The following is a 25671-nucleotide window of genomic DNA, read 5'->3' on the forward strand; positions in this document are numbered from 1 at the left end:
AGAGGAGATGCATACGATCTATTCCTGGAAAAAACAGCAAGGAAAGGGGTTTGGGGGCCCTTCGTGTGCTGAGTCTAGTTATAGTGCAACAAAGAAGCCGCAGGGCAGGTCCGGGTCCTTCCCAATCAGCGGGCACAGCCTGGGGAGTTTGGGGCACCGGGGACCACTCTGAGGATATGACTGGTCTGGGTCCCTTGGCTTGTTGCAGCCTGGCAGGGGCCCTTAAAACTTGGGGGTGGACAAGACCTGACCCAGTGCTTAGTGTCCCTGTCACAAGAGTCACTGCCTCCAGCTTGGGCCCGGCACTGGGTCTGGGAGGGGAATCTCGCTGTGGTTCCAAACTTACTAAATGCCCCTGGTGGAATCCAGACATGTGTTCCCAAAGCCACCTCTGAGCAGACCTGGGTTGGCTGTGATGGGGGCTCTGGGGACAGCCAGGGTCCTAAAGGAACGTCCCATGCCTGCCAGAGCCGTGGCTGCTGTTTGAGGGCCTCTAGCTGCTGAGGCCTCTGGCCTAAGCGAAGAGGGAACCCAGGCTCATGTGACGGGGAGACTAACCTGGTGGGGACACCAGATGAGAAACTGGAGACTCAGGACGAGAAGGACCCCCATGTAGTGCAGCACAGGGGCTAGAATCCTGCCCACACTCCCCTAGCCCACGGCCTCCTCCTTGACTCCCTGGGGTCTTGAGTGGACTGCAAGCTCGCAGAGGCCAGCACGGGGCTGCCGAGTCTGAGGGCCAGCGATCTGAGGCTGGGACTCGGCACTGATTCCACCAGACAGCTTTGCTGGGCCATGGTTGGCTTCCCCGCCCTCTCTGTGCAGACTGAGGTGGGTGTGTACTTTGTACTTAATTATAGTGCTCATAACCAGAGAGGAGCTGCTGGGAAGCACATGTCATTTTGTTTGGGGATAATACACACGAAGGCTGGAAAATATCTATTAGATCATCCCGTACTGCCTCTGCCACAGCTGGCATGATTGGTATCAGATCACTCATGCTTTCTCCTGCCTGTGACTCAGGCGGGGGCTGGGGGCTGGGCTGGGCCTCCTGAAGGCTGGCAGCCCCACAGCTTTCTCTTGAGCTCTGCTCTCATTTTCCTTGTCTGCCTGCTCGGTTTTTCATCCCCGGATCTGTTTCTGCCAGCCTTGCTCTCTCGTGTCCTCCCAGGGAGGATTGATTCCTCTAGCCCCTGTTTATGGAGACCCCACTCTGTGGCAGGCCCACCCCTGCTCAGTTCTGGGCGTTCAGACAATGATATCCATCCACTATTCACAGTTGAGAGCAACGTGAGACCTGCCCACGGATAATTCTTTTTTATTAAATTTTTATTGGAGTAGAGTTGATTGACAACGTTGTGTTAGTTTCAGGTGTACAGCAATGTGAATTGGTTATACATATACATCTATCCACTCTTTTTTTAGATTCTATTCCCATATAGGCCATTAAAGAGTATTGAGTAGAGTTCCCTGTGCTATACAGTAGGTTCTTATTAGTTATCTATTTTATATATAGCAGTGTGTGTATGTCAATCCCAATCTTCCAATTTATCCCTCCCCACCCCCTCATCCTCTAGTAACCATACGTTTGTTTTCTACATCTGTGACTCTACTTCTGTTTTTCGTTTTTTGCTTTAAGATTCTTTTCCCAGATAGGTCATTACAGAGTATTGAGCAGAGTTCCCTGTGCTATACGGCAGGTTCTAATTTATGGCTAAATGTGGGAGTACCATGCAAGAAGGACTCCTGTAGGTTAGGGAAGGGAGAGGTCACTCTGGGCTCTGCTCGTTGGGAGGCTTCATGGAGGAGACGGCCTTTGAGCTTGGAGAGAGCTCACCAGGTGGAGAAAAAGAAGGCACCACACTGGAAACCTGTAGCCCCCTTCTCATTCTATTGCTTAATATCCTTTGTCTTCCCCGTATCTTCTTGGTCATAGATTGACTGCCTCTAAATCTGGCCTCTGCCACCTCAATCCCTTATGTCTCTCTCTTCTCCTCCCACCTCTGGCCCATTTTAGACACAGTGGGCAGGCCAGTCAAGGCTGAGGCAGAGGTGGGAATCTGGTGACCAGAGAGCGAAGGCTGCAGCTGCCATCAGTCTTCAGCTTCCTTATCTGCAAAATGGGGGATGAGGGCTAATCTCTATGAACCATTCAGGTCTGACGTTCTAGGAATTTCTAAAGCAGGGAGCCACTTGGCAGAACCAGGGTCCAGAGGAGGCGGCTTCATGTCTGTTTCTTCGTCTTCCTGACTTCAGCCACCACCGTTAGCCTGGCAGCTCCCAGATCTGCATTTTCAGCACAGATTCCCCGCCTGAGTGACGGAAACACATCTCCCGCTGCTCCCTGCCTGTGTCTCCGGAGGTGCCTTAAAATCAGCATGTCCAAAGGGGAAATCGCTGTATTTTACACACCTCTGATTCACCCTGCTGCCAGGATACATGTGCACAACACATTCACACACTCACACCCTTCTGATCACGTTACTTTCTTAAAACCACTCCACCAGGATAAAATCCCTGGAGAGCTAGGTGCAGTGGGGCAAAGGTCTTCTGTGACCTTACTGCAGGCGCATCCGTCAAGACTCCACGCCTCCCCAGACCCTGGACCCCAGCCAACCCTGACTGCTGAGCACACCTCCAGATTTCACATTTCTGCCTCTTTGCATGTGTTCTTTCTCTAGTATAGAACATTGCTCTCATGCCATGTTTTCTTCCTATTCATTTGTTAAAACCCAACTTGCCTATCACCTCTGCAAGGAAGCCTTCCCAGACATCACTTGTCCCAGTTAATGAATCATTGCCACTCCCTCTTTTCTATCCTTGACCTTGTGAATACAGCTTTTATAGCACTTATCACTGAGTTATTATCAGTTTACTGTGGTAAACAGTGGGCACCCCAACTCCCATTCATCTTTGGACTCCGGATTTTTCTAGCATGATGCCCAGCACTTATTAAGCACTAAGGATTTTGTTCTTTAAACAGAATTGAGTCCTAATGACTGCCCTGTGGTACTCATAGCTCCTTGACAGCAAAGCTCTGCTCAAAGTCAGGAGTACATTTCCAGAGGGCTCTGCAGTGGGGAGCAGCAGTAAGAGTCTGTGTTTTTCGCTCAGTGCCTGCCCTGAGTTAGATGTTAGGTGTTTTCTCTTTCTCAGCCTAGAGTGAGCCCTTGAGCTGACCCAGAAGTTCTGAGCATTTATCACCTAGTATTGATGACCACATATTCTGCCTTCCCTCCTTATGCCTAGAGATGAAGGAAGAAATACAAGCTTATGTTACAAAGAGTATTTCCCTGGTTTATCAGCTCTCCCTCTCTCAGCTGGCGCTCAGAATGATTTCTTAGTTCTCAGCTTTTCTTCCTCTGATCAAAGTGCCCGAGGCAGTGAGCACCAGGAGGGGAACGCGAGCATTTCTGGCTCAGTCTCACGCTCCCCTCTTCTGCGCTGTTTGAAGAACCTGTAGCCCAGAGTTCACCAATCAGGTGGGTGTGGCCTGGCTGCAGAAGGGTCTCCAAGGGCTTGGCGGGGAGCCCGGATGCCCTGGGATATCTGGGGGATGCAGGGGGCAGCTGCCCTACCTCCCCCTGGAGGAGATCAAAGCTGCTTGTGCCCTTCCTTGTCCTCCCTTTCCCATTCTGTTCACTCAATCGTTCTTTTCTCTCCAATGAATTCAATGCAGAAAATCCATGAGCAGGATTTCTCTCTTCAAAGGATCAAATAACCTTTTTTTTTTTTTGGCCCCCTTTTTACTTTTTTTCCCAAACTGCCAAAGGAAAACATGCCGACAGACTTAGAGTTAAAGGTGAGAGAAAGAAAGAAAAGTTGCAGCAAAGTGATATCAACTTGAGAAGTAGAGTGGTTGAAACCCAGAAAAAATGTGCGCTCAGCACTATGGTCCGCGCCTACAAATTAACCCTGAGCGCTCGTGTAATTAGTGCGAGGGGCAGGGAACTGAGCAGCTCACAATATCTCTCACCCAGTTCGGAATTACGTTCACAAAAGAATTTCCTCTTCCTTTCTTGTGAGAGTTGAGAGAGTTGCCCTGTCGGTCTGGTATCAGCATTTTGGGCTGGGTTTTGCTCCTGAGGAGGTGGTCTTGCGGCTGTACCCTCCTGACTTTCACCTCTGCGCGTGGCATAACTGGGCCTTCACAGAGTGGGGGTGGAGGCCACTCAGCTCCTCTTCCGGAGAAACGGACCCTGAGGAGCCCCAGATACCAGCTCTCCTGGCCTCTCAGTGCTTCCCACTACCCCCTTTCTGCCCCTGTGCTGCATCTAAACTCTGAGTTTCCTGCTTTTTTAAAAAAAATGTTGGGGTATAGTTGATATACAATGTTGTGTGAGTTTCAGGTGTACAGCAAAGTGAATCTGTTACACATATACGTATATCTACTCTTTTTCAGATTCTCATACTGAGTGAAGTAAGTGAGACAGAGGAAGACAAATATCATATGATATCACTTATATGTGGAATCTAAAAAAAGGCTACAAATGAACTTATCCACAAAACAGAAATAGAGTCACAGATGTAGAAAATAAACTTATAGTTACCAGGGGGTAAGGCGGGGAGGGATAAATTGGATGATTAGGATTGACATATACACACAATGAACTCTACTCAGTACTCTGTAATGGCCTATATGGGAAAAGAATCTAAAAAATGAGTTTCCTGCTTTTGACATGAATGTGGATATTTATCACCTCTTGAGGAATTAAGAGAATTCAGGTCTGTAAAGTGCTTGGAGAGCTATTGTTGAAGACTCTGTGGCTGGTGTTGTCACAGGGATCTTTGTGGTGGGGGCATGCTTCATGGGGGTCATGGGAGGGTGGCTAACAATCTTTTCCCTTTTTTCCATAAACTCTTCTGGCATCTAGTGAGGCCAATGGACTTGCTATGGACTGAATGTTTGTGTCTCCCAAATTCATATGCTGAAGCCCTAACCCTCAATGTAATGGTATTTGCAGGTAGGCTTTGGGGAGGTAATTAGGTCATGAGGGTGGAGCCCTCACGAATGGGATTAGTGCCCTAAAAAGAAGAGATGTGAGACAGATGATCTCTCTCTGCCATGTGAGGGTACAACAGGAAGGTAGCTATCTGCATGAATTTCTTCACCAGACACTGACTTGATCTTGAACTTCCAGACTCCAGAACTGTGAGAAATCAGTGTTTGTTGTTTAAGCCATTTGGTCTGTGGTATTTTGTTATAGCAGCCCAGACTAAGACAGGACTCATTCTCAGAATGTTTTTAAATGCACAAAATAAAATATATAGGATTACAAAGGAAACTAATTATACTGACATACAGTTATCAAAATATAAATAAAACATGTGTGGCACAGTCATATATGTGCTTCTTTATTAACTCATCAAAAAGCAAGATCTACTTATGGGTTGAATAACTGACATATGTCTGAAATAAATAATATTTTGAGAAATCTGCAACAATCGTAACATACTAAAATATCTGATTTCTACTGTTGACAAATCATAGCATTGCTAAAACTACTGTGGTTTATTGCTCACATTCGTAATTGAGAGAAATGCTATAGTTCAGTTAGAGGTTAGTGAAAATAAAGATAGACATTTTCCCCGTCTAACTTCATTGACCCCCTGACTTCTGTACATGGGCCTTTGGATGAGTTTCTGCTGATGAATAAATGGGTTTATTTGGAAGATAACTGAACCATTAGTGGCTTCTACTGAATCCTCTGCTTGTGGGGGTTCTGTGTCCCTCTCTGGAGGCTGAAGGATTGATTTCTTGGAGTCAGGTGTCATTGAGGGTCATTTTTAAGAAATTGGGGGACCAAGAGGACAGAAATGACAAGAGAATTAACAGTATAATATGTGCGTGGTAAGGAGCACTGGGTTGTTGGCCTGTGCTGTGAGCAAAGAGGTGAGGATGTGTGCACGGCTGAGGAAGGATGTAGGAGCACATGCTTCTCAGAGGGGAAGCCTGGATGCTTAAGGGGTAAATGGACAAAAGGGAGGTGATGTGGGGCCAGGCAGGGTGCAAGGCATGGAAGTTGGGGCATCTTGGCAGTTCAAGGTGGTGCCTCTCTGGGCTGCAGGGCAACTGAGAGCTCTCCCTAGCTCAGGATAAGGGACACAGATCTGTGTTGCAGGCATATTGATTTTCAGATGCACCTGATCATTTGGTTTGAGGTCCTGTTCTTCCACGTGTTCTCCGTGGGCCAGCCTTCAGCATTATCATGTGCACTTAAAACATTTTCCCCCACTGGTCATTGACTTCCTCAGCAGTTCCTCCCAGATTCTCTCAAACAACAGATTCAGGCTTCATGAACAAACATTTGTAAACCGGTTGCTCATTTGCCATCTATTTAGTGCTGTGATAACTGAAATCATCTCTGAACAGGAAAATATTTTTATCTTTCTTAGTTGCTATTCAGAGGACCCAGGGTGGGCAATTGAACTTCTGTACTTGAGAAAGATAAGATGCTCCAGGTCATATTTAATTTTACTAAAGAAAAAAATCCCAAAATGACTTTTCCCCTTAAGTTAATAGTTTTTGTCCTTGAAAACAAAGCCCACATGATACAGATGAATAATACCTCAAAGTCTTTTTTCTCTGGGCTGAGTCTCAGAGCTGAGTGCATTAGACAGGGGGCTAAAACTTGTAGGCAGAGGTATAGAATCCCCAGTCTCTCCCTTTTAACATGAATCCCAGGCAAGTGCCCCTCCGGAACTTAGTGGTGAGAGGTTAGATGAGAATTCCTGTTCTATATTAAAAATTATTAATGTGATAATTTATTTTTTTCTTTTGTACTAGGTCTTCAAAATTTTATAGTTACAGCACATCTCAGTTCAAACTTGCCTCATTTCAAGTGTTTGTGGCCACAGGTAGCGAGTAGCTACCATACTGAATAGTGCTTCTCTTCCTTTCTTTCTCTCTCTCTCTGTAATAAAATATAGTTGACATACAATATTATGTTAGTTTCAGGTGTGCTACATAATGATTTGACTTTTGCATACATTATGTAATGATTACTACAATAAGTCTAGTAACCAACTGTCTGCATACAAAATTATTGCAATATTATTGATCACATTCCGTATGTTATTACATCCCTGTGACTTATTATATAACTGGAGGTTTGTACCTCTAAGTCCCCTTTGCCTATTTTCTCCCACCCCATTGCCCACCTCCCTTCTGGCATCTACCTGTGTACTCTCTGGATCTATGAGTTTGCTTTCATTTTGTTTTGTTTGCCTGTTTGTTCTGTGGGGAGTTCTTCTCTGAGACTTGCTTTTCACCGTGAGCTGTGCTGCCCCTTGGCTAATTCTGCCATGGAACTCAGAGGTGTTAGTGGTTGGTGTGTTAGAGCAATTGCTGGGTACAAAGGCGCACTGGGATGCAAAGATACGGGGAAGAAGCCCAGTGGGAGGGAGAGGCATCCATGACACCAGTCATTCTATACAAAAGACAGTGAGCTGCGATTACCATCTCCCGGAGTGTGTGGGAGCTCTGAGACCTGGGAAGGTGCCTTCCTGAAGGCTGCCACACACAGAGCTACACAGAGCACAGGCAAGAGATTTGCTCATTAGGAGACACCATGAGCGAAGCAGCCACGCCCCTAATGCCAAGACCTTGGCAAGAAGAGAAGGGAAAAAGCCACTGTCTCCAACTTTCTCTAGTAGCTCCTGGATCACTGCTACTCTTGTATTTGTTTGATAATCCTGTGGTTAATCTATTTGCTTGTATTCCATTGTGTTCCTCAGGTGAACTAGATGCAGTTTACAAAAACAGTTGGATTATGGCAAGATGACATAAAAATGACAAAAAATGAGGCACAGGAGATGGAAGAATAGGAGAGATGAATGGAGCCAGGTGTGAGGTTGGTTCAAAATACACATCCCTTAATGGCTCACCGATTTTGCTAGAGATGGGCTGTATTGATCTGAGTCTAAGCTTTTCAACAGCCAAGGCCAAGGAAAGCACAGTAAGTGGCATGAGTCACAGCCCAAGAAATAAAAGCGAACAGGAGTGGAGTTGGCACACATCACACTGTGAGGCCAGGATGCGAGGACACGGGACGAAGCACAGCGGAAGCATACCAGTGACACCGAAATCGTGTCACATTCTCGGAGTGATGTTCTTCCTGGATTCTTCCTTGAAAAGAAGCTTCATCAGGCCCCAGCTGCTGACCTCAGCGGCACCTGGCACACATCAGTATGAAATCCCCCTCCATCTCCCCACCCGCCGAGTGTTTCTCTTTTGTCTCTGTTTAGACCAGGGGCACAACTCCTTGCTGTTCTAGAGAAGCTGTTCTGCAGAGCCCACTTGCTGCTCTCCAGATACTCAGCTCTCAGATGGACAGGCTTAATCTGGGTCAATTTAAGGGATTTAGAGCAATGCATTTCCATGGCAGGGACTACTTTGAGTTCACCAGAGCCTGTTTCCTTCCCTCCTGGGCACATGAGTACTTTCCCCAGACTCCTCTGCAGCTGGGCATGGCTTTGACACTGAGCCTGAGCAGAAGTGATGTGTGTCACTTCTGGGCTGAAATGGTTGGGAAGTAAATACATTCTCTCCATAATCCCTTTCCCCATCCACTGGCTGAGAGGAGAAGGCTATAAGGACCCAGAGGAAGGTGGAGACACGGGGAGGAAGAAGCCCAGGCTACTGAGGGTCTGGTGGAAGACACCAGCCAGAAAACCTTCACTAGACCGTGATATGCACAAGGAACCAACCTCTATGGTGTCAAGCCACTGAGAATTCCGGATTTGTCTGTTAGAGTAGCTAGCATTATTTTAACAAATACAGTTCCCCTCGGGAAATGCTCTCTAAATAAAACTCCTCTCAGCTAAGAGGAACTGAGAGATTTGAGTGACACCAAGTTCAAGGTTACATTCTCTGACAACTGCTAAGAGTGCAAATATTCTCTGTTGCAGGGAAGTGGGTAGGTGCAAAACCTTATGTTTTAATAGTCACCCAAGGTGGGAATAAGATTAACACACTCTTGTCAAAATTGTGTCACCTTACAAGAACTCCTGCCTGAATAGAAAGCTCTCATGTCTCCTTTTGGAGATAACCCAGGCTGTACCTGTGGGTTAGACCAAGATTCTCCTCAGAAAGTCATTTTGTGTCTGCTTTAACACATGGGAAAAATGGTAACCAAATCCACACGGTTTCATAGAATGTAATCTTCTATAGTAATTTTAACCTGAAAAAAATTTTAAACAGCTATAACCCTCTGACTGCTGCAGCCCTTAAAAACAAAACAAAACTTGGACAGTGAATTTGGTCAAGTCCCCTTCTCACCCTAGGCTTTAGTTTCCAGGCATGACCAATGGCAACTGGATGTGATGGGCCAAAACTGCAATTTATAATCTATGTGTATGATGCCAAACGAAAACTCTCTATAGCACACGCCAATAGCATATTGATAGTAAATACAATTCTGTTCCCATTATCCTTACAGGATGTAAGCACCAGCTATGTAACCACCAGCTATGGTGGCAGAACAAACATTTCCAACTGCCACACCCGTCATACAAGGTGAGATACTCGTAATATTTATGGACCAGGTCCTGAGGGCCAAAACCGGGAGGGAAAGGTAGCCCCTGCTTCTCCCGGAGAAGCGCTGAAGGCCTGCAGTTGTGCTTACTGATCACAGGGGCTGGGTGGTTATGTCACCATCACGTTGGATGTTGAGGGAGGATCCAGGTTGGTGAGCCTTGCTGGTGTGCAGGGCGACTTTGCTCCTGATGGGAGCTCGCTGTTGAGTTATCTGCAGGGCTTGGTGATTTGCCCAGGAATGAGCTCATAAGTTCTCCAGATTCAGTGACCAGACTAGAGCAACAGCGTTGAAAGAGCCAAATGATGTGACAGAACTGGGCTTCACGATGGGCCACTGCTCCTGCAGATGTCCACCCAAGGGACACAACTACCCTTAATTTCCAACTTTACCCAGGCTGCCTGGGACCTGACTCCTTTGTCCCTAGAGCAGGTAAAGCCAAACTCTGGCTAAAGGGTAAAAAATGCACAATGAAGAACCCCAGATCTGATTTTTTTTTTTTAACTCTCATTTGATGTCTTAAATCATCCTGGAATTGAGCTCTACCGTTTTTCCTCTTCCAAGATGGTGAGGGGAAAGTGTGAGCAGATGCTCCCCTACTGTAGAGGTTGGGTGGCTGGGAAAACTGGAGTCCTGGGGGCTGTGGGATCTATAGTCCAAAGTGCCTTTTATCCACACCCAGGCCATGACCTGGGAGTGCTGTGAGAGGAGGGGCTTTGTCACTTCATGATTCACCGATTGTCCATCCTTCTCTGCTGGAGGACCTTGAAGGAGGCACATGTGTCCAGTTAGGAGGATGCTCCAGGAAGCCCCCAGGCAGTGCCTGTAAAACTTTCCATGTGCCTGTGAAACACCTGGGCATCATGATTCTGCATTTCTAACCAACCTCCAGGTGAGGCTGACGGTGCCCTGAGGACCCCACTCTGGGTAGGAGGGTCCAGGGAATTGTGCCACGTGTAGAATGATGTTTGGACAAGCAGTGCTTCTGTGCAGCTCCCCAGAGCCTGCCAAGGAGGCTGGAAGGATCTGTGATGAGAAGGGTCTGAGTGTGGTCTGAGTGAGAAGAGAGTATCCAGGGGAATGGCTGTCCAGGGTCTGTGAAGAACACCCCCTCCTGGGCTTCCTTCCACTTACCCTGACTTTGTGCTTTGCGTCTTTGCTCTTACAGATTTGGAGGGCCTCATTATGCCTTACACTGGAGGTAGGCGTTTAGACCAATCTGAGGATATAAGCAAGCTGACAGAAGGCATCTGATTGAAAGCCTGGCTTGGAGAGGTGGGGGGATGGGGAGGACTGGAATACACATTCAGCTCTTTGCTCCCTACCACGCATCTCAGGTCAAAGCCCAGCTCAGCCTTGTTCCCCCTATTCTCCTGGGATGCTGTGGAGGAGGACGCCTCCCCTCTTGAAGAGGCTTTGGCTTCTTGCATCCTGACATGTGCATGTTTTCTGTTTTATAGGAAGAAATGTGTCTTGGCTGGAGGCCCATGTTTCGTTCCAGCACATCCTTTTTACCAAAAGAGCCGTCCCTGGAGCTGCCAACAGTGTTTACGAGAAAGCCATCCAACAATACTTTGGATCTGGGAGCGTGGCCTGACCACGGACGTGGCCTTCCCCGCCCCGAGAACCATCCATCGGAAAGCCTGGCACACGGTAGAGTGTCTTTATTTTTACTCCAAAATGTAAAAAATGTAAAGCTGGTTCCTTTCTTTCTTTCTTTTAACAGCTGGGAAAACTCCTGTCAGTGGATGCAGTGTCCTTTCCAGATTCAATATTGTGCAAACTGCATATCGGCAAATGGAGTAAACAAATATGTCCATGGTGCTTCCTGATGCACAGAGAGATGGGGCCGCCCCGATACAGAGACGCAGACCTGCCGATCGGCACGGGAGCTGCTGAAACTGCTCCTCCACCAGCTCTGCTACCATCTCTCTCCTTCAGAACAGAGTCTGAGAGCCTGGGGTGATGGGCCACTCGGATGCCCAGCAGCAGGGGACCCCTGGAGTCACGCAGACCTAGGGTGGCCGCAGGTTGGATGGGAGCTCTCATTGGCTGCGGTGGGGACTTACCACCTGACCAGTCCTGCGCCTACGCTAAAAGCCCCACCCTCTTCAGTCCCACCTGAACCGCAAGGCTCTCACCCCCAGGCAAGGCGGAGGAGTTTGTTTCTTTTTCTCTTCTTGGTTTTTTGAAGTTTAGTTTTCAGCTCTGTCTCCCCACTCCGGCAGGCCTGGGCAGGAGGCAGTACCCCATGTGGCATCTTTTTGGCATAGAGAACTTGGCCAAGTCCCTTTCCCAGCACGGGTTTTAGTTTCCAGGCGTGCAGTGTTAACATGGGTGTGACGGACCCCGGGCTGGCTTCAGCTCTGCAGTCCTTCAGAGTGTAGGATGCCTCTGCGCAATGCTGGGTCTCAACATGCTCCCTGGCAATAACTTAGTGAGATTAAGTACCTTTTAAATGTTCCCTTCTAAGACGATGAGGAAACAGATTTAAGGGGATTAGACTGTTCTATTGAAAGGTGGGCAGAGAATACGTGGAGAAAGCTAGCATTTAGACCCGGGGCTGTCTTTTCAGAAATCCTGTACTTTCTTTTTTGCAAAACGGCATCATGCTTCCCCAAACACCCCTGCAAGAAAATAAACAAACAAAACAATGGGACAAGGAGCATCCAAAGGGTACACCTTCAAAGCCTGAAATGAAATTTTTATCCATCTCTCCTCCATGTATCACCTCCCCTGGCCTGGCTGGTTGAATGTTTTCTTCTGTCTGTGATGGGGTCGGAAAGGGAGGGGCAGGGTGGAGAAGCTGCCCATCTGCCCTTTTGGGAGAGCTGTTATTTCCTGACATGCTTGTTTCTTTGGACAAGCAGAAATGGGCACGTCCTCTTGCTGGTTTGTGATGAAGCAAGAGTCGCCTTCTCACCATTAACAACCTCATGGAGTTTGGTGTTGCAGGAACAGTTGCTCAGGCAGGCTAGGTTCGGTTGCTACCAAATATCCTTGAAGTCTCAGAATTACTGAGAACAAAGATTTGCCTCCATGCTCGCTGGGTCCCTGATAAATCGGGCATGTCTGTCCTTGTTTCAGAAGGGAGATGAGTTCTGAGGTGTCAAGAGGAAATGGCCCTGTACCCAGTTTCACGTCCCGAACGGGGTCCCTGGTGCCTGGGATGCCATGTTGCTGAGCAGATGGCAGTGTCATGGGCGTGCTTCTGGTGGAGACAAGATGGAGATGAAACTGCACACCCCCTCATGTTGGCAGCTTTGGAGAGTCTTGGCCAGCTCTTCCAGGGGAGGTCCTGAGGTAAGAGACTAGTTAGGGCACAGGAGCAACAACCTAGGCCAGAGCTTCCTGTGTTGAGCAGTTAGACACCTTTCAGTGCAGGTTGTTGATGAACTGCTTAGCACCTGGCATATATCTATTATTTCATGTAGGTTTTGATTACTGAGTTATAGAAGTTTTCAAATATTTCCTCTTTCTAGAGTTGCATCAACTCCGTTCTTCCTAGTGGGAAGATGGGGAAATAAATCAACCAAGATATTCTTTGACCGATCACCATGCCATTCAACGCTCAGATGCCTATGCCGGTCAAATCTCTCCAGAATATCCCAGGTAATACATTTTGAGGGTTATCGTCAGCCTAGCTTGTTTGCTTCCCCCCTCTCTCGCTCTCAACCTTCTGAAGTATAGCATAGGTACCCTCGTAACAGAATATGTCAATGAATGTATTTAATAAGTGGTTGATATGTGCAGCTGCCTACATTTGTGGTCTTTTGCACCTTTTATGTGGCCTATGGCAGAATATGTGGTGAATGTTCTTGTGCCTCCCATGCTATATGTTTGCTCCTTGGAGATGGCTTTTCAACTCTGTTTCAATGCCTCTCCCATCCATGCAGCATGTGGCAGACAGATTCTGAGGTAGTTGACCCTCCATGGTCCTGATCTCCTGTTTGTGTCCTGTATAATACCTTCCTCTTGAGTGTGTATAGGGGGACCTGACTTGCTTCTAACCAACTGAATATGGCAAAAGTGATGGATGTCACTCCTATGATTACATTGCATTATATGAGGCTTTGTCTTACTAGCAAATTCATTCACTGTTTTGATGAAGTAAGTGGCCATTTTGGGGAAGTCCACGTGGGCCTCTCTGAATGGTGGGTGACATCTAGGAGCTGAGGGAAGCCTCCAACCATTAGCCAGCAAAAGCTGGGGCCCTCGGAAATAAATTCTTCCAGTAACCTGAGTGAGCTTGGAGTCAGGTTCTTCCCCATTCAAGCTTCTGGATGAGAACACAGCCTGGCTAAAACCTCAACTGCAGCCTTATGAGACCCTGAACAGAGGACCCAGCTAAGCCACACGCAGACTCTGACCCACAGCAATAGTCAGATAATAAATGTGTATTGTTCACGTTGCTAAGTCTGTGATAATTTGTTATGCAGTAGTTGAAAATGGACACATAACACTCAGAAGTTCCACCTGCATTGTAAGAGAGGTTCAGTGCTGTTCCTCTAAAATCTCCTCTGTGTCATCCAAGACATGTCCTCTGTGTGCTCCTGAAAATGAAAAACTCGATGATTTCCTGGAGAGAAATATCAAATACCACTGGACTTACGTTTTTAGTTGTTAACATCTGCGTCTGTAGGCTAATGTCTTTCCTGAATTCCAGATCCTAATGCCTACTAATATATCTTCGCTTGGTAGTTCTACGTCAACATAAAAACGTCCCAAACTCGGGCTTCCCTGGTGGCTCAGTGGTTAAGAATCCACCTGCCAATTCAGGGGACACAGGTTCGAGCCCTGGTCCCAGAAGATCCCACATGCCGCGGAGCAACTAAGCTTGTGCGCCACAACTACTGAGCCTGCGTGCTGCAACTACTGAAGCCCGTGTACCCTAGAGCCCGTACTCTGCAACAAGAGAAGCTACCTCAAAGAGAAGGCCATGCACTGCAATGAAGAGTAGTCCCTGCTTGCCACAACCAGAGAAAGCCCATGTGCAGCAACGAAGACCCAATGCAGCCAAAAATAAGTAAAAAAAAATGTCCCAAACTCAACTCCTTATCCTCCATATTTGCTTCTTCTCCACTGCTTTTTGCCTTAAGAAATGGCACACTTCCCCTGTCAGCCTAGATCCTCACGTCTTCCCAGTAGTTCCCTGGGATGGCCCTTGGATCAGAAGCCCTATTTCATGTCTGGAGTGGAGAGACACTGCAAGGCTCTGTAAGCCCTGGGCCTTTGTAAATTGTCCCTTGGGCTTCTGGAGGGCTATTGTCCTTGTCCCCAGGGCCAAAAGGAGTCTTTTACCTGGGAGGTAAGAGGTCCCAAGCTCCAGGCCAGGATAATAAACCAGACAGATTGCAAAGGTACTGGGTCCTGGAGGCTCTCAGGGTTTTTCGCAGGTTTTCTCCAAACAGTCCTATATCCTCTGCCAAGGATATGTGACTCCCTGCCCTGCCTTTCCAGTCTATTAAACCTAGGCTATTAAGGATTCAGAGAAATCATATACAAATTTCCTCCTATATTAAATGACATTAAAGTTAGCATCCAAAGTTACAGAAAAAGATTTATTTAGTAAGGAATGTTCTCACATCCTTACTAAGCCTCAGTGTAGATGTGACTACCTTTGACAAGTCAAAGGTTAAAATGTCCCTCTGTCTCTGCAATATTTGTCAAGATTGAGTCCTAAGAGTTGCATTTTCAAATGCCTCTAATGAAAAGGGGGTATCTGTTCAGATGAAAAGGCAGAGGTGCAGAAACAGAGACTACGGTTGTCCCTGAAGAAGTGATACAAGATGACTAAGAAATGTCATTTGAGAGAAGGGGAAGGACCAGCCCTACATTAAAAAGTTAAAGGAATAGGAGAAAAAACAAACCATGAAGTCAGTGTATAATTATAGCTGATGCATGTATCATGTTTTATAATGCAGTGCTTGGATGATTAAGCAAAGAAACATCAGGATAGGAAACCTAAGATGGAGCCAGAAACAAGGTCATTGCTGAACTTGTATGCTGTGAGTTCTACAATACTTGATGGACACGGATATTTGGTCCTCAGCAGCCACTACAGACTGGCAGTCAGGTGAGTACAGCTGTTTGCTCAGTTGGGGGCCTCAGTTCAGACTAGTGTTCTCTGAGAACATCTTTACTTCTTCCCTAAACAGTTGCAAAGGAGAAACTAAAGCCATTTTAAACTATTTATTTATAAAAATGTCTTACATTTTACATATAATTTATTCTTGAGTATATTATATATTTTGTGGACATTTGAGATTCATTTTTCCATTATATTCTCTAACTGTCTAATGCTGGCATAGAAAGTAGTCATTAATTTCTAAATAATTATTTTTTAAAATGTGTAATAACTTCTCATCTACCCAGTCATCTAATCCTCAAACAGTAATAATTGCACCTTCTTATTTCTTGTGGCTAAAGATTTTTTCTTTTCCTTTACCTTATTACACTGTCTAGAAGAGCACTGAAATATGGAAATATAATGCCATTCATATATGTAGTTTAAAATGTTCTAGTAGCTACGGTAAAAGAAAGTAAAAGGAAACATGAAATTCATTCAATAATATATTATTATTTAACCCCATATACCCAGAATAAAATTTCAACCTCAATCAATACAAAAATTAAAAATTAGGTATTTTACACTCTTTTTAAAAAAAATACTAAGTGTTCAAAATCTGGTACAGCACACCTCAATTCAGATGAGCCCTCTTTCAAGTGCTCAGTAACCACATGTGGCTAGTGGCTGTCATTTTGGACAGTACAGGTCTAGAACTTCTAGAACACTATAAACAATGACCATGATTGCAAGTAGCCTTGTCTTATTATTTTGTTAAGTGGGAACATCACTTACTTTTAACTAGATATTACTGCCATTTGGCTTGGGACAATTTTGATTTTTTATCATATCAAGGAGCAATCTTCCATTCCTAGTTTATAAAATGTTTTTGTTGTGGTGGTTAGTGTTATAAATTAGAAATGCTATTGAAGTCACCTCCTCATCTTTTAAGAAGATTTTTTTTCCCCTTTGACTTAGTGATATGTCGTTTAAAAATTTCCCCTAATATTTATCTGTCTCTGCGTTCCTGAAATAATTTTACTTAGTTATGGAACACACCTCCTTTTACTTGGCAGGATTTGGTTTGCTTTTATTTCATTTCACCAGGTCACGTTTCATTTCACAAGGTGAGATTTCCCCTTGAAAATAGTATGACTAATAATACTAGGCAGGCATAGGCACGCTCTGGACTGAGTGAGGGAAGGGCTGCTTTTTCTCCTGAGGGCCAGGAAGTTGAGCGTGTCGGGCAGGATGCAGGTCAGGGTGTGTGGCTGAGTCTGGAGCCTCCTGGACTCAGTCACCTGGGCCCAGTGCAAGTGCCTTAGGGAAAATGGCTGAGTGCATGAGGAAAGTGCTGTGTAAAGGAATGGCAGCATTGGAGCTGAGACATTGAATGATGTGGAACCACCGTATGCAGGCATAATACAGGGAGGGAGCCGTGTCCTCCTCCTTCTCTGTATCCTGAGAAGTCCTATGGGACCAGCCTGGGTGGTGTATGCCTCAAGCACCCCAATGCTGGTGACAATGGCCCGGGAGCGTGGGCCACCTGGTGCTGGTGTCTGGACCATTGATAAGCTCTGATCCATGGACAAGGATGACCCCTGTTTCTGAGTCACGTGCTTTCAACAAATACCGTGTGTGTGGTCCAAGAATCATAGTAGCAGTACACTTGGCCCTCTGGTGGACTGGTCAGATTTTCTAGCATTTTTTTTCTGTAAAACTGGTCACCAGGACTGACTATTTGCACAGAGTAGGTGTCCTTATGATTCTTGGAATTTTCATGAAAGTAGTGCCCAGAGAGAAGGAAAAGAGATGTTTTTATAATGGTGGGATGAATACTTAGTAATTATTCAAACTTGAATATTAAATGTGCCTGTATTAGTTTGCTAGGGCTGTGACAACAAGTTACACAGTCTCGGTGGATTAAGCAACAGAAATTTATTTTATAATATTTCTGGAGATTTAGAAGTCCCAGGTCAAGGTGATGGCAGAGTTCGTTTCTTCTGAGACCTCTCTCCTTGGCTAGTAGATAGCGACTTCCTCACTGTGTCCTCACATGGTCTTTCCTCTGTGTGTTTGTGTCCAAATTTCCTCATCTTATACTTATCAGGACACCAGTCATATTGGATCAGGGCCCACACCTGCAACCGTATTGTAACTTAATTACCTCTTTAAAGACCCTATCTCCGAAGAGAGGGGGAAGATGGCGGAAGAGTAAGATGCAGAGATCACCTTTCTCCCCACAGACACATCAGAAATACATCTACACGTGGAACAACTCCTACAGAACACCTACTGAATGCTGGCAGAAGACCTCAGACCTCCCAAAAGGCAAGAAACTCCCCACGTACCTGGGTAGGGCAAAAGAAAAAAGAATAAACAGAGACAAAAGAATAGGGACGGGACCTGCACCAGTGGGAGAGAGCTGTGAAGGAGGAAAAGTTTCCACACACTAGGAAGGCCCTTCGCGGGCAGAGATTGTGGGTGGTGGAGGGGGGGAGCTTCGGAGCCGCGGAGGAGAGCGCAGCAACAGGGGTGCGGAGGGCAAAGCGGAGAGATTCCCGCACAGAGGATCGGTGCCGACCAGCACTCACCAGCATGAGAGGCTTGTCTGCTCACCCGCCGGGGCGGGCGGGGGCTGGGAGCTGAGGCTTGGGCTTCAGAGCTTAGATCGCAGGGAGATGACTGGAGTTGGCGGCGTGAACACAGCCTGAAGGGGGCTAGTGCGCCACAGCTAGCTGGGAGGGAGTCCAGCAAAAAGTCTGGAGCTGCCGAAGAGACAAGAGACTTTTTCTTGCCTCTTTGTTTCCTGGTGCGCGAGGAGAGGGGATTAAGAGCGCCGCTTAAAGGACCTCTAGCTGCGAGCTGCAGCTAAAGGTGCGGACCCCAGAGATGGGCATGAGACCTTAAGGCTGCTGCTGCCGCCACCAAGAAGCCTGTGTGCGAGCACAGATCACTATCCACACCTCCCCTCTTGGGACCCTGTGCAGCCCGCCACTGCCAGGGTCCCGGAATCCAGGGACAACTTCCCCGGGAGAATGCATAGCACGCCTCAGGCTGGTGCAACGTCACGCCGGCCTCTGCCGTCGCAGGCTCTCCCCGCATCCATACCCCTCCCTCCTCCATGCCTGAGTGAGCCAGAGCCCCCGAATCAGCTGCTCCTTTAACCACGTCCTGTCTGAGTGAAGAACAGACGCCCTCCGGCCACCTACACACAGAGGCGGGGCCAAATCCAAAGCTGAACCCTGGGAGCTGTGCGAACAAAGAAGAGAAAGGGAAATTTCTCCCAGCAGACTCAGGAGCAGCGAATTAAATCTCCACAATCAATTTGATGTACCCTGCATCTGTGGAATACATGAATAGACAAAGAATCATCCCAAATTGAGGAGGTGGACTTTGCGAGCAAGATATATTATGTTTTCCCCTTTTCCTCTTTTTGTGAGTGTGTATGTGTATGCTTCTGTGTGAGATTTTATCTGTATAGCTTTGCTTTCACCGTTTGTCCTAGGGTTCTGTACATCTGTGTTTTTTTTTTGTTTGTTTGATTTAAAAAATATTTTTCTTAATAATTATTTTTTATTTTAATAACTATTTTATTTTATTTTACTTTTTTATTTTATTCTGTTTCTTTCTACCTTTTCTCCCTTTTATTCTGAGCTGTGTGGATGAAAGGCTCTTGGTGCTGCAGCCAGGAGTCAGTGCTGTGCCTCTGACATGGAGAAGCCAACTTCAGGAAACTGGTCCACAAGAGACCTCCCAGCTCCACATAATATCTAACGGTGAAAATCTCCCAGAGATCTCCATCTCAACACCAACACCCAGCTTCACTCAATGACCATCAAGCTACAGTGCTGGACACCCTATGCCAAACAACTAGCAAGACAGGAACACAACCCCACCCATTAGCAGAGAGGCTGCCTAAAATCATAATAAGGCCACAGACACCCCAAAACACACCACCAGACGTGGACCTGCCCACCAGAAAGACAAGATCCAGCCTCATCCACCAGAACACAGTCACTAGTCCCCTCCACCAGGAAGCCTACACAGCCCACTGAACCAACTTTAGCCACTGGGGACAGACACCAAAAACAACGGGAACTACGAACCTGCAGCCTGAAAAAAGGAGACCCCAAACACAGTAAGATAAGCAAAATGAGAAGACAGAAAAACACACAGCAGATGAAGGAGCAAGATAAAAAACCCACCAGACCTAACAAATGAAGAGGAAATAGGCAGTCTACCTGAAAAAGAATTCAGAATAATGATAGTAAAGATGATCCAAAATCTTGGAAATAGAATAGAGAAAATGCAAGAAACATTTAACAAGGACCTAGAAGAACTAAAGAGGAAACAAGCAATGATGAACAACACAATAAATGAAATTAAAAATACTCTAGAAGGGATCAATAGCAGAATAACTGAGGCAGAAAAACGGATAAGTGACCTGGAAGATAAAATAGTGCAAATAACTACTACAGAGCAGAATAAAGAAAAAAGAATGAAAAGAACTCAAGACAGTCTCAGAGACCTCTGGGACAACATTAAATGCACCAAAATTCGAATTATAGGGGTTCCAGAAGAAGAAGAGAAAAAGAAAGGGACTGAGAAAATATTTGAAGAGATTATAGTTGAAAACTTCCCTAATATGGGAAAGGAAATAGTTAATCAAGTCCAGGAAGCACAGAGAGTCCCATACAGGATAAATCCAAGGAGAAACACACCAAGACACATATTAATCAAACTATCAAAAATTAAATGCAAAGAAAACATATTAAAAGGAGCAAGGGAAAAGCAACAAATAACACACAAGGGAATCCCCATAAGGTTAACAGCTGATCTTTCAGCAGAAACTCTACAAGCCAGAAGGGAGTGGCAGGACATATTTAAAGTGATGAAGGAGAAGAACCTACAACCAAGATTACTCTACCCAGCAAGGATCTCATTCAGATTTGATGGAGAAATTAAAACCTCTACAGACAAGGAAAAGCTGAGAGAATTCAGCACCACCAAACCAGCTTTACAACAACTGCTAAAGGAACTTCTCTACGCAAGAAACACAAGAGAAGGAAAAGACCTCCAATAACAAACCCAAAACAATTAAGAAAATAGGAACATACATATCGATAATTACCTTAAATGTAAATGGATTAAATGCTCCCATCAAAAGACACAGACTGGCTGAATGGATACAAAAACAAGACCCATATATATGCTGTCTACAAGAGACCCATTTCAGACCTAGGGACACATACAGACTGAAAGTGAGGGGATGGAAAAAGATATTCCATGCAAATGGAAATCAAAAGAAAGCTGGAGTAGTAATTCTTATATATCAGACAAAATAGACTTTAAAACAAAGACTATTACAAGAGACAAAGAAGGACACTACATAATGATCAAGGGATCAATCCAAGAAGACATAACAATTGTAAATATTTATGCACCCAACATAGGAGCACCTCAATATATAAGGCAAATACTAACAGCCATAAAAAGGGGAAATTGCCAGTAACACATTCATAGTAGGGGACTTTAACACCCCACTTTCACCAATGGACAGATCATCCAAAATGAAAATAAATAAGGAAAATAAATAAGGACACATTAAACAAGATGGACTTAATTGATCTTTATAGGACATTCCATCCAAAAACAACAGAATACACATTTTCCTCAAGTGCTCATGGAACATTCTCCAGGATAGATCATATCTTGGGTCACAAATCAAGCCTTGGTAAATTTAAGAAAATTGAAATCATATGAGCTATCTTTTCCAACCACAATGCTATGAGACTAGATATCAATTACAGGAAAAGATCTGTAAAAAATACAAACACATGGAGGCTAAACAATACACTTCTTAATAACGAAGTGATCACTGAAGAAATCAAAGACGAAATCAAAAAATACCTAGAAACAAATGACAATGGAGACATGACGACCCAAAACCTATGGGATGCAGCAAAAGCAGTTCTAAGAGGGAAGTTTATAGCAATACAATCCTACCTTAAGAAACAGGAAACATGTCGAATAAACAACCTAACCTTGCACCTAAAGCAATTAGAGAAAGAACAAAAAAAACCCCGAAGTTAGCAGAAGGAAGGAAATCATAAAGATCAGATCAGAAATAAATGAAAAAGAAATGAAGGAAACAATAGCAAAGATCAATAAAACTAAAAGCTGGTTCTTTGAGAAGATAAACAAAATTGATAAAACATTAGCCAGACTCATCAAGAAAAAAAGGGAGAAGCCTCAAATCAATAGAATTAGAAATGAAAAAGGAGAAGTAACAACTGACACTGCAGAAATACAAAAGATCATTAGAGATTACTACAAGCAACTCTATGCCAATAAAGTGGACAACCTGGAAGAAATGGACAAATTCTTAGAAATGCACAACCTGCGAAGACTGAATCAGGAAGAAATAGAAAATATGAACAGACCAATCACAAGCACCAAAATTGAAACTGTGATTAAAAATCTTCCAAAAAACAAAAACCCCATAAGATGTTACGGAAAAGCTTAACGAACTTTTTGGCCAAACCAATATTACATATTTCACCTAGTGGGATGTGGGGCAGCAGAGCATAATAAACATGTTACTATTTCATACCATGACATGAAAATAATAATAATATATATATATGAATTCAGATCAAATTTAATGTTAAATGAGTTTCAGTCAGGTTTTGTCTTCAAACGCTTTATAAAATAAACTACAAAGCGTTTGGAAGTTTAGAGCTATAAATAAGGGATTGTGGGTCTGGGTACCATTAAGACTATCTTTCCCCTGAGAACATGAAAGTTTCATCTGAGTACAGCTTGCTTTATATGTATGTGTGTAGTACATATATAGTCTATATGTATATAGTCTGTTGAACTCTTTAAGGTTTGCCTATAATTATTGAACTACTTGGGCTGTTTGTTTAATGAATCAATTTTGGTGTTTATAGATTTTCTAGAAACTCTTTTCCTAGTGATTTTCAAATATACTAGCAGGGCTGACATAGTACTCATTTACCTTTTAAAAAAGTAAACTTCATACTTACGGTTAAATGACATGTTTATTCCTCACCTTTTTCCCCTTAATTGCACCCACTATATATTTTTCTGTTTCTTTAAAGTCAACAGTTGGAATTACTTTTCCATTTCTGTAGATTTCTTTCTAAAAACCATACTTTGTAATATTATCTCTATTACATTCTTATAAAAACTTTTCTCATTATGTTCTCTTTCTGACATCTTGAGGCAGATGCTTAGTTTCTCTATTTTATTCCTTTTTGAAGCAATAAAATTGAGGCTCAGAATTTTTCTCTGAATGCTGCTTCAGTCTCATTCCATAGTTTGATACGCGGTTGAGGAACTGCAGGCTTGATTAACTCCGAGGCCAGTGGCTCCACCCTTTCCTGACCCCGTCTCTACCTCAAAACTGCCATCTTCAAAACTTGCCATATTGATTTCCCTTTTCTTTCCTGTTTGTTCGTCCTTTTACTTTGTAACTCTTTTCATTGGCTTTTTCTTTCTTTTTTTTAAACAAAATCTCATTTTCTCCTACTACAAACCTAAAGAAGCCAAAGCCCTCCCTTGAACCTGCCCTCTCTCCTTTTGCAGTTGAAATGTCAGGAGATGTGAGTACAGTGATTGGTTTAGTTGTTCCTGAAGGGGGGACACTTTAGGGAATGACAGGGTCTAATGAGTGACAGTGGCCACAGTGGTTGAAGTGGAGGCAAGTCCGTGAGATGCAGAAATGAAACAACCAAGGGGCCCGGAGGGAACGGGTATAATGTACCACATGATCGTCGGAAGCAGTGGGTGTTTTCCTTTTGGTTTGGCTTTTAGGAAAGCATGGTTTGTCTTCATTCTGCTATCTTATTTTCCTATTTTCTCTTGTTTATGCCTCCTTTTTGGAAGGGTGGTGGTGATTTTTTTGCCGTTTTCTTGCTTCTTCCATGCGGTCTGTTTTCTGATTTCTTTTTTGGTAGTCTCTGTGGGATATAAAGCCTTTTACATTCTATTAATGGTTACATTAAATAAACAATATTTTATCTTATATGTCACTTATTATCCGTGCCGAGTATCTCTATTAACTCTGTTGTCTAAGAGGAAGAGAGATGCTTATTTTTACCTCTACCCTCCACTCTTCTGTTTCCCCTGCACCCGACCCTCTGTCCCCACTCTGGGCTTGAGTTGATAAATGGGTACTCTGTTAAATTGTTAGATTGATTGTTAAGTTGTTTTTTTTTACATTACGTATATTTTACCGGAAGGATTATCTATGACATTTGCATTCTGGTTTGTAACAATTATATAGAATTACTTTTTAGTGTAAATGCTTTTAGTGCTTCCATTTGAAAGGTAGGAAGGAAAGGGCTGGGGAGACAAGCATTAGATGATACTCTGGGTGAGAGAACCGGCTCCCGCCTGGGGTTAAGCTTGTTGGGTGCCTCACTGGGGACTCCGGAAAGGAGATTTCTTTTTCTTTTCTCTCATCTCCCATCGTTGGCCAAATATTCTCTCTGCAATGATAGTGGACCAGCCTGTAGGACCGGAGACCAAAAGTAACACCAATATCAGACAGCTTTCCTGGATTTTAGCCACGACATATCTTCCCTGAGAGGTGGCGCCCCATGGAAGTTCTCTGGCTTTCTTGCCCCAGGCTTTCTTCCTGCCCATTTTTGTTGTTGTTCTGTAAAAGCCATAATACCCTTCCAAGGTAGCTTTGATCTTAGATATTCAGCCCATGAGTATAGCGTGTCAAGGGTCAAACATTCTCCTAGGAGCATTTGGGTATTTTTCTGGTTTTTCAATATATATGTGTTTTTTTTCTGCTTTCCTTTGGGTTGATATATGTTTTGAGAAATTTCCCAGAAACAATCTGCTGATGTCCTGGGAGGTTGGCAGTGCTCTGTGTGGGGATTTTAGGGGTGTGGACCTCTGGTCACACCACGGAAGCAATGGTGAGCACTCCTGCATCTTCTCCATCCCAGTGGTACCCCTGCTGGTTGCAGTCCTCGTAGGGTACATAGCAAATGTCTGGATGTACTAGATACTAAAGACATTCAGATGCTCCCCTGGGATGCCACTTGGGCCTCCATCTGAGTGTGACTGTGTTAATGAACGCCCTTCATTCAGGCTTATAGGCTTCTTGGGGGTAAGGCAGCACTTTATTCTCTCCAAAGAAAGGACTTGAGCCACACGACATAAACTTGAGTTCAGATTTGGCTTGCTACATGTTAGAGTTGTTTTCAAGAGTTTAAGGAAACCTATAGGCTTGGACCCACTGGGCTTGATTTACTAGCTTGGGGTCTTTTGTTTTTTACTCTTTTTTAAAGAGAGAGAGAGAGTGTGTGTGTGTGTGTGTGTGTGTGTGTGTGTGTGTGTGTGTTTCTTTCTCATGAACTCACGCATGCTATTTAACTTTAGAGTTGGTGGGTATATCTTAGAGCGATGCACCTTTAGGTGTGGTCCATAGATGAACACCATCAACACACCACTGGGGAGCTTGTTTGACACAATATTCTCAAGCGCCATGATTCAGAAACTGAGAGTGGGACCCAGCAACCTGTATCTTAACAAGCCCTCCAGGGGATTCTGGTGCACATTAAAGAATGAGAACCACTGTCTTAGAGATAATCCACTCTACCCTTCTCAGCCTGCACTTGAGGTACTAAGACTCCTCCACAGGGAAAGTGATTTACCCAAGATGACATGTAGGGTCAGTGGCAGCCCAGGGATTAGAACCCAGGTGTTACACATGAAAAGAGCTGACATCACACCTGGAATATAGGAGGTATTCAGTAAATTAACTTTCCTTCCTCTTGCTTCTGCCCCTGTCTGAGAGCAGCAGGACATAATCAGCTAGGGACGCGCTGCTATCTCTCAATGCTCATCTCTCTTTCTCCCCTCAATTCAAATAACCCAGAGGAAGGTCCCAGCACGTGCTGTTAACTCACTGTGCATCCGAGCTCGCTGCCTTGCCCCGTCCCCATTGTGATGATGAAGAAGTGAAGGGTCGGCCTGCCTCGCTCAGATCCTTTCCAGTTCTGACTTTCTAAGGCTTCACAG

General features: G+C 44.8%; 2 long non-coding RNA genes across 4 annotated transcripts in view; both read left to right on the plus strand.

Annotated features, from left to right (window-relative positions):
* The window catches only part of LOC113624000 (uncharacterized), a 342352-nt gene extending 330669 nt beyond the window's left edge, over positions 1-11683 (plus strand). The window contains exons 10-15 of one of the 2 annotated variants that reach the window (XR_003434160.1): positions 7738-7853; positions 7939-8188; positions 9441-9517; positions 9756-9968; positions 10219-10428; positions 10997-11683. This is a non-coding gene — a long non-coding RNA (uncharacterized LOC113624000). The remainder of the gene's footprint in view (positions 1-7737; positions 7854-7938; positions 8189-9440; positions 9518-9755; positions 9969-10218; positions 10429-10996) is intronic. The other variant, XR_003434159.1, reaches the window with a different exon arrangement.
* Positions 11684-12468: 785 nt separating this feature from the next.
* LOC113624001 (uncharacterized) overlaps positions 12469-25671 on the plus strand; it is an 80818-nt gene continuing 67615 nt past the window's right edge. Inside the window, exons 1-3 of one of the 2 annotated variants that reach the window (XR_003434161.1) lie at positions 12469-12839; positions 13019-13148; positions 15461-15612. This is a non-coding gene — a long non-coding RNA (uncharacterized LOC113624001). The remainder of the gene's footprint in view (positions 12840-13018; positions 13149-15460; positions 15613-25671) is intronic. The other variant, XR_003434162.1, reaches the window with a different exon arrangement.

The sequence above is a fragment of the Aethalodelphis obliquidens genome, unplaced genomic scaffold, assembly GCF_003676395.1.
Source record: "Aethalodelphis obliquidens isolate GAN/ISIS:26980383/991018 unplaced genomic scaffold, ASM367639v1 scaffold12, whole genome shotgun sequence".
NCBI lineage: Eukaryota > Metazoa > Chordata > Mammalia > Artiodactyla > Delphinidae > Aethalodelphis > Aethalodelphis obliquidens.